Source organism: Vidua chalybeata, chromosome 5 (genome assembly GCF_026979565.1).
Source record: "Vidua chalybeata isolate OUT-0048 chromosome 5, bVidCha1 merged haplotype, whole genome shotgun sequence".
Taxonomy (NCBI): domain Eukaryota; kingdom Metazoa; phylum Chordata; class Aves; order Passeriformes; family Viduidae; genus Vidua; species Vidua chalybeata.
In genome coordinates, this window is record NC_071534.1 from 1,422,783 (window position 1) to 1,431,062 (window position 8,280).

The 8,280-nt window shown below is 38.0% G+C and overlaps 1 long non-coding RNA gene across 1 annotated transcript; it reads right to left on the reverse strand.

The window, feature by feature from the left end:
* Positions 1-4,103: 4,103 nt before the first annotated feature.
* Positions 4,104-5,662, reverse strand: LOC128788863 (uncharacterized). The gene is made up of 3 exons (XR_008431227.1): positions 5,465-5,662; positions 5,332-5,396; positions 4,104-4,334 (listed from the first exon to the last, which is right to left on the reverse strand). It is a non-coding gene; the product is annotated as an uncharacterized LOC128788863 (long non-coding RNA).
* Between the last annotated feature and the right edge of the window lie 2,618 nt (positions 5,663-8,280).

Consider the following 8,280-nt stretch of genomic DNA (forward strand, 5'->3'; position numbering starts at 1 on the left):
TGTTGCCAAGGAAGAGGTAAGGAAAACAATAGAGAGCATAATGTAACCCCATGGTCTACGGGTGAAAAAAATGGCAGGCACACAGAATCACTGCATTCATCTGGATCTGTGCCTAACTTTCCATTCCTAAAGTAATCTTATATTGGTATTTAATTTACTTTCCACATATTATTTCTAGTCATCTTTTCTTCTTCATGGTCTTTCAGGTCTTTCTTGATTTTATTTGAAATAATTAAGACAAGAAACTATGTCAAAGCCTTTTAACATGGAGGGATCCTTCTGCATTATAAGCTGTCTCTGGTTTTTTATTTGTTTGTTTGTTTTACATCATTTTAATTTTATTTCCACTCTTTTCAATCTTCCTCCCATTATCACAATTTTCCAACTTACCTCGAAAAGGTAAGCAATTGCTTTATAACAGTTGAGAATTTTTTGCACTGAGCTGCATCTACCTTAGTCAGCAGTCAAACTCAGACACAAACTGAATTGAGTTTTAGATTCCTAATTTCAGATGTTCTCCTTTTTGCAAATGAACTGAAAAAACACACCCTTTATGTGTGACAATTCTGAAATTTTGTATCTGGATAGCATGTGGAAGGTGAATTCCATTCCAGCTTTTCCACTCAAATTCCCACCTCTTACCTAGTACTACCATATTTTCTTCCCCTTTTTAACTTTTTTTTTGAATCATAATTAATAAACGTGGTAGCTGCACTTCTACTTGGAATATTAATTTAGCAGAACGCAAACCAAAAATGGATACTTGGGTGGTAATACTGAAATGAGTTTTAAAATTATCATGTACTAAAATTGTTAAGCAACTCTTAAAAGAGTGACTGTTTGGGAAGTTCAGAACTGAAGGCTTAAATTGCAGCCTGATTTTTCAAAAGTGAAAGCAATGGCAGTTCCCAGTAGCTTTAAGTAAATATTTAAGTAGATTTAAGAACATATTTAGGTTTATATAGTTCAACTTTTCAGTCCAAATCTGCAAAGTCTAAAAAAAAAAAAGATCCTATGCTACTGATAAGCATTGAAAAGTTCAATGGCACAGCAGTATTAAACTGGCACGCTTTGGTGTTCCTGAAATTTAATAGATCACTATTAGGTATTTTACGTGTAAATCCTCCACATCTGTCTCTCTAATTAGGTCAACATTTTAAAACTTCCCACCTATGAGTTTATGGAAATGGACAGATAGCCAGGGTTTGGAAAGTTTCAGATGTAAGACTTCTTTCACTCCTTTTTCAAATAATTTATATTCTAGGTCTTCTGCACTACAAGCGTGCTGCTGATGTGAGGGACCCCAGGGAGCTCTGCAGTCCTTGGCTTGCTTTGTTTTGATGCTGTGGGGGAAGAACCTTCAGCTTTGGTTTAGGCTTTGGTGTGCATTGTCCTGTTCCATAACCAGAAGCAGAGAGATACTGGCATTTTGGCACTTTCACCCTTTTTGTTTTCTTTACTGGTAAAGTTTGAAATGTATTTAATTCATCACCTAAAAAAAAAAAAAAAAAAAAAAGAGAAAAAAAATCATTGTTTTCTCTTTTTTAACATGTTATCTGGTAGCAAATATTTGTTCTCTGCAATCATTGCCAGTCCTATGTAAATGTAAAATCCAAGACAGAAAAGAATGTGTGTTTATGAGGCAGCTGATTAGGGATTTTGAATTTTCCCTTTTCAGCTTACAGAAAATCATGTAACCTGTGTGGGCCATCCTTTTAGGTCAATCTCATGCAGACTATTTTCTCTTTTTCTATATCAATCCTAAATTAATACAGTAGGTGCTCTGCAGCCAGCATGGTTTTGCATTGATCTTGGCCAGCTTGTTTACAGTGTTTTGGCAAGTTGCTGATGTACTTCTCCCTGGGGATAGAGCAGGGGTTAATTGCTGTTAAACTCTCAGTGCCAAGTAATGGTTCAGACTCTGTGCTACATTAAAGATGACACTAATAAGGAAAGAGTGCACTGGATTGCTCTGTGTTGAAAATTGGACTTGTGGTGACAGAAACTTGGAGCAGAGCTGATGTAATAGGGAGGCCATAATGTAATTATAACTGCTGAACATGTGTCATACCAAGTTAAATGATACATTAATGAATCAAAACAGGTGATGGAGTGTTGCTCTTTCAGCAGATAGAGGTGTTTTCAAGGTCAAATTGTCATTAATCTAATAATCTGTAAACTGTATATCCTTCAAATTATAAACAAAATCATCTTTAATGGGTTTTTTAGTGTATTTCTTGTCCTGTACCAAAGGGGTGACAAAAGCAGGAGATGCTGTTCTCGGTGTAATTTTGTTTATCACTCTGTTATTATATTTCTGTTATAGCTAATATGAGATCTGTGTACCTAACATTTCTCAGTCAGGTGTGAGCTTTGGATCCCTGTGCTGCACCCACGCCAAGAGGTGTGTAGAGACACGAGTACAGCATGGAGACAAAGTAATAAGCTTTGCTGGGAGACTGAATACAGTCAGTAAGTGGCTTCAAGTCAGCCTGGGCCATGCACAAAACCAGCTCACACCTGCTCAGAGCAGAAGTAAGTGTGTGGTGGCACCGTGAGATTTGGTTTTTGTAAATTCTCTCTGCCTATTATGATCCTGCAGCAAATGAAAACCATCTCTCACCTCAGCTGGCTCCTGGTTTAAGTCCTCCTGTTCATGGATGAATTTCCTGCTTTTTGATTCTGGTAGGACCACTGTGTTCAGAAGGTAAATAAAGGCTTCTGTTCCACATCATGTGGTAATCCAGAACAGAGCCATACAAATGGTACTTGGCTGCTTGAACATGACAGTGCTATCTCCACAGCGAATCCTGAGTGCTTAAAGAAACCTATCACCATTTTTTTTTTTTTTTTGGTACTTTTATTAATGAAACCCACAGCATTTTTACAAGTAGCCTTGATTGAGAAGTTAAAATGAGATCCCCCATGGAACACGGAATATACCCATTTTGAGCAAAGAAATCCTTTTTTGAACTTTTCAATCCTGTGGTTTCTGCCGTGGCTAAAAAAATCTGTTTATTTCACATTAGTTTTGCTTCTCATAAGCTTCTCATTTATCCTCATGCTGTTAAAAAATAAAGCAAAGATTTCTTCGAGAGTGTTTAGATGAGTCTATATCTGAGTTTCTATTAAAAAATGGGATTTTAATGCCTAAATCAAATTGGGTCTTTTGACAATGTCATAATATGTCATACTTTGACTTTTTTTTAATTCTTATTTTTTTTTTTCTTAATATGGCCAATAAATGTTAAAAAAATGGAACTTTGCAACAGATTCCTTGCTAAATGGTTCTTCTGCGTTGTTTTTATCTTTTATTTTTCCATAGAAGATTTTGGGGTTGAAGTCTTTCTTTAAGAAGATCTTGGACTTTACCTCATTTTCCTTCTGTCCTATTACTTCAGGGGGGCAGGTTTTCCTTTTGGGAAAGTCAAATGTGAGTAGAACTGCAGGCCCTCAGGAGACCTGCTGGGAGCCAGGTCCATGCCAGCTCTATTCACCAGCACGTCCTGTCTGCCAGCTCTGCTTTGTGGTAGAGGATCTCCAGGAAGATGAGCCCGTCCCAGGCACAGCATTGTGAGAAACACCTGAGGTAGGAGGAACTGTTCACATTCTCTTTCTAAACCTTCCCTGATCACCACCCTTTTTTTCTTCTTCCCTTCCTCTCCCCGTGTTTTGGTGTGATAAGCTGTGCAGCTCAGCGGCTTCTTTTTGTTGTCACTCTGCATGGATGAACAGAAGGGAAGTAGCACCTGTGTTCAGCAGATTGACTCTGATTTGTTAAGTTGCTTCCAGGTGCATTTCATTAAATCATAGAATTATGCAATGGTTGGGTTGGAAGAGACCTTAAAGATCACTCAGTTCCAACCCCCCTTCCACCAGCTCGGGTGGTTCAGAGTTCCATCCAGCCTGGCCTTGAGCACTTCCAGGGATGGGGCATCCACAACTCCAGGCAACTTTTTCCAGCCTCACAACCCTCACAGTAAAGGATTTTTCCCTAGTATCTGATCTAAACCTGCCTTCTTTCATTTTGAAGCCATTCCCGTGAGTCCCATTACTTCATGCCCTTGTAAATAGTCTCTCTCCTTCTGTCTTGGAGGCAAGGCAATTTGCAAGACAATTTAATTTTTTTTTTCCTTTCCACAGAGCTCATATTTGTCCTGAGTCATTCACATCTGGGTATTACTGGAGTAAAATACTTCCCTTTCAGAACCATGGAATGTATCAGGGAAGTCCAACTTTCCTGAAAGGAGATGTTCAGAGAGGAGACATTACCACTGGGATCAAGCACACAAAGTATCATTTGTGTCATTCAGCATCCTTGGCTCTTGAAATGTCTGGTAGGGAGAGAGAGAAAAATAAATATTGCTTCTATGCTATATACTATAAGCCATTTGCCATCACTATCAGGTCAGAAATTTTTTCAGGTGAAATCCCTGATCTACTTTATTTTTTTTTTTTTTACCCTGAAGATTTTATTTAAAGCCATGTCCATCTTAGTGAAAAGTGAACGTTGTTTATTGTGCTGGAGGCTTCATTAAATATCTGTAGTGTAAGGTCTCCCTGCACTACATCTGCTCAAGTCATCCTCACCGTGGAGGCTTGACACTCCTACACTTTCTGGTTTGGCTGGTCAGTTAACCAGATCTAAGAGCCATGGATATTTATTATGGTTGCCAGTCTAAGGCTGAATTTCACCTTTGAGAGTCATAGGAAGTTTCATTGCCCGTTTTATTTATCGCAGTGTAATATTGGAAGAGAATGGCTCAGCACTGTAATGCTCAAGATGACATTCTCAAGGAAAATTTGCTACCTTACTAGGGATAAATTATCTAGAACATTTCATTAAGAAGGCTTTTTGCAATACTGAGAAGTTGTACGTGTTCAGGGCGAGTCATTGTCTCTCCAAGGTGTAAACTCCCACTTTCTTAATAGGGGAATATAAAATAATCCTTTAGCATGGAGCAGGTCTGGTCAAAAATTTTAAGCTGTCAACATTGAAATGTTCTGTGGGAATGTAGAAAATCTGCAGAGACATTGTGGGGGAAAAAAAGGCATTTTAGTTTCAGAATGGACCATTGAAACTTTTGGACTTGAAGCAATGTCTTGTGTCAAGATGTATTAGACTTTAGATTGTTAACCATCATCTATGATTTAAAAAGTCAAGATTAGACTAAAGGATTTTAGTTTTATAGAAGCAGAACATAACTCTAACACAAAATTAATTTCCCTCATAAATTTTTACTTAAGTGGATTAAAATAAATGAGACCTCTTGTTCTGACTGCATAGAAGACTTTATATGAAGAGGAATGTGAACCAGATTTGGAACATACAGGGTCTCTCTCATCCAGCAGATCTTGAAACTTTGCCTTCAGAAATCTCTCGTTTTTGGTGCTTCCTGAAACAAAAGTTCCTTGACACCCTTGCAAAAAGTGGTTGTATGAGAATCATCAGTATCTGGCTCACCAGTTGTTATTGATTCAGAATCACAACAGATCTAAAAACCTGTGATATTTGCTCCAAAATGGAAATTCCAAGCTTCAAACCAAACTGTAAAGACTCTCCCCATTCTGCTTATCTCCAAATTTCTTTTCTTGTATTCAGCCACCTGCCCAAGGAATATCCCACCCTTTGGTATGTATCATGGTAAAATTTCTTTCTGTGTCTTTGCCATCATGAAGAATTGCAAATGTCCATGGGGGTGCTCCCACGGTGCCAGCGTTGCTATGTTACTTGTATGACATCATAGAAATAAGAATTATGTGTAGAATTAAAATTAAAAGTGCAGCAGGACTTCTTTCAGTGACAGCAGTGGCAGGTTTTCTGTAGAGCACTTATATAATAGCAGGGTTTCTTGCACTGTTCCCATCTTTTCCCATATAGATCCTACACTGGTTGTTAAACATAGCCTCACATGTTACAGGCCTGCTGTACTGTGAATTTCCCTTATCTACCAGTGACCCTTAATCAATCCCTGTAAAATCTATCTAGTGCCTAAAAATTAAAAAAAAAAAAGTACCAAGAAAAATTTGCATGTCTTCTCCTCTTTTACCATTTTTTACCCCATATTTCGATGTTGAGCTATAATTTTGATGGAAGGATTCCTTCAACTATGTTGAACTGGGTAATGTAATTCACAAGAAATTGCAATTGAGTTATCACCTGTTACTGATGACCAAAAAAAAAAGAAAAAAAATTGCTCAGATCAGCTATTTGAGGTTAATGTGCCTGAAACACTATTCAAATTTCTCTGGCTGGGTTGTAGAGTGATTAGGTTCTCATGATTTGGTCACACAGATTTTTAAATTCCTCTCCCCAATAATCTATTTACTATGGTCTGAATCCTGCACATTTTGCTCTGGGGCACTGAGGCAGAATAATATACTTTAACATATCTGAGGATAGAAGAAAATTAAGTCTTTGGGGCCATGTGAGGGTGGGCTTGGGTAATATGTCCACATGGACCACGATAATCTACTCCCTGGGGGAGGAACTCAGTTCTTAGTATTTTAATATTGCCTTTTTTCTTGCAATGGCCCTTCCTACCAAGTGTCAGATCTTGAAGGCACATGTGTCTTCTTTAAGGAAAAGTGCATTTCAGAGGCACTGGCACATTCCCAGAGCCAAGGCTGTTTGTTCTTCCAGTTCCATACATCTTTTCACAGCAAGCACAAATTCTTTGTGGTAGAGATGCTTGAGCTGGGTTAACAACATTTTCTGGCACCATGGTCCCTGTATGATAGAGTCAGAATCTGGTATTTCACTTTGCTTATCTCTGTACAAACATAAAAACAATTCCTACCCTAGGGATTTTACAGTAAAAGCATTAAAAATTAAAAAAAAAAACAAACCCAAACAAAAACCAACAACAAAAAATATATCTATATTTATGTATATATATAATGGTTGAATTCAGGAACAAGAGACAGTCATGCTAGCAGCTCCAGGACATCTGGGACCTAGCACTTATCAGGCTCCATGGGCATCACACAAGTGAATTTTAAGACCAGGAAGATGAATGAGGAGGTGGCTTTACAGATGATAATAAGGCAATCCTTTGAGGCCCATCTTCATCCTTTCCACGTTTTGAAATGCACATCTTCCTCCTTTCTTGTGTACCCTTTATAGCCTGAGCAGAGAAGAAAGAGGGAGAGGTGCAGCTTGTAGTCCATGAGAAGATGGAGACTTGTCTCAGCTATTGATTAGAGGTCAGTGTTACATTTCACTGAGCTTGTGTTTGCATATCAGATTACCCAGAGATGAAAAGTGGGCAGAAGAAAAAGGCCCCCAGTAGGACACTGGGAGAGGATGAGGAGGGTTTACCAAGGAGTGCACTGCAGGAATGATTAGACAGCTCTAGGAAGAGAAGTGCAAAAGAAGAGGGCACTGAGGCCAAGAGAGAATAGTTTCAAAAGCAGTGTGGCACACTGCCTCAAAGGCAGGTAAGAGGGCAGTGAGGATGAGAAGGAGGCATTGTCCCAGCTGTCCTCGATGTGAGAGAGAAGTCATCTGAAATGGTGATGAATAATTTCATTGCTCTGCCAAAAGCACGGTGGTATTTTTGATGGGATTGTAAAAAAGTATAATCATCAAGTTCGCAGATAAAAGGAGACTGCAGGCAGAAACCACAGCCTTAACCCTGCCAATGGTGCAACAGTGAGAATGGAATGAGTGGGAAAAAAATGGTTTATGTTGATTTATGAGCTAGATGAAATTTTCTTTCACCCATTAGAGTCTATTTATTGTATTTCCTTGCATTTTCCCTGAGTTCAAAGTACATTTCCTTTATTTTTCTTAATGTGGGTTTGTGTCTTTTTTTTTTCTTTCTTTACCTTGACACTTTAGAAAATGCAAATAAACTACAAGCTACTGCAGCATGTAAATGAGACACATGTTTACCTGAACCTTAATTTGATAGAAAGGTTTTTTTAGTTGTTTGAAGAACCAATGCCACAATTACTCTTGCAGATTAGCTATTGAACTTCCACTCTGATGCAATTCTGTCTGGTCTCTTCTATACTTCCTCCAAGTCTTATTAAAAAATTGTCTTATCAACCTTTCTGTAGATTTTCCTGAAACTACCATTGTTCAAAGTATATTAATTCCAATTCCTCTTCCTTTGTTTAATATTATTTTCCACTGTTCTGGTTTGTTTTTTTTTTTTTTTTTTTTTTTTTGCATATGAAAAGAGTATGGACATATATATTTTCCTCACAGGACATACATGAGCATTGGGATATTTTAACTGGATTTTTACTGTGGTGTCTTGTGTTGCATGTCTT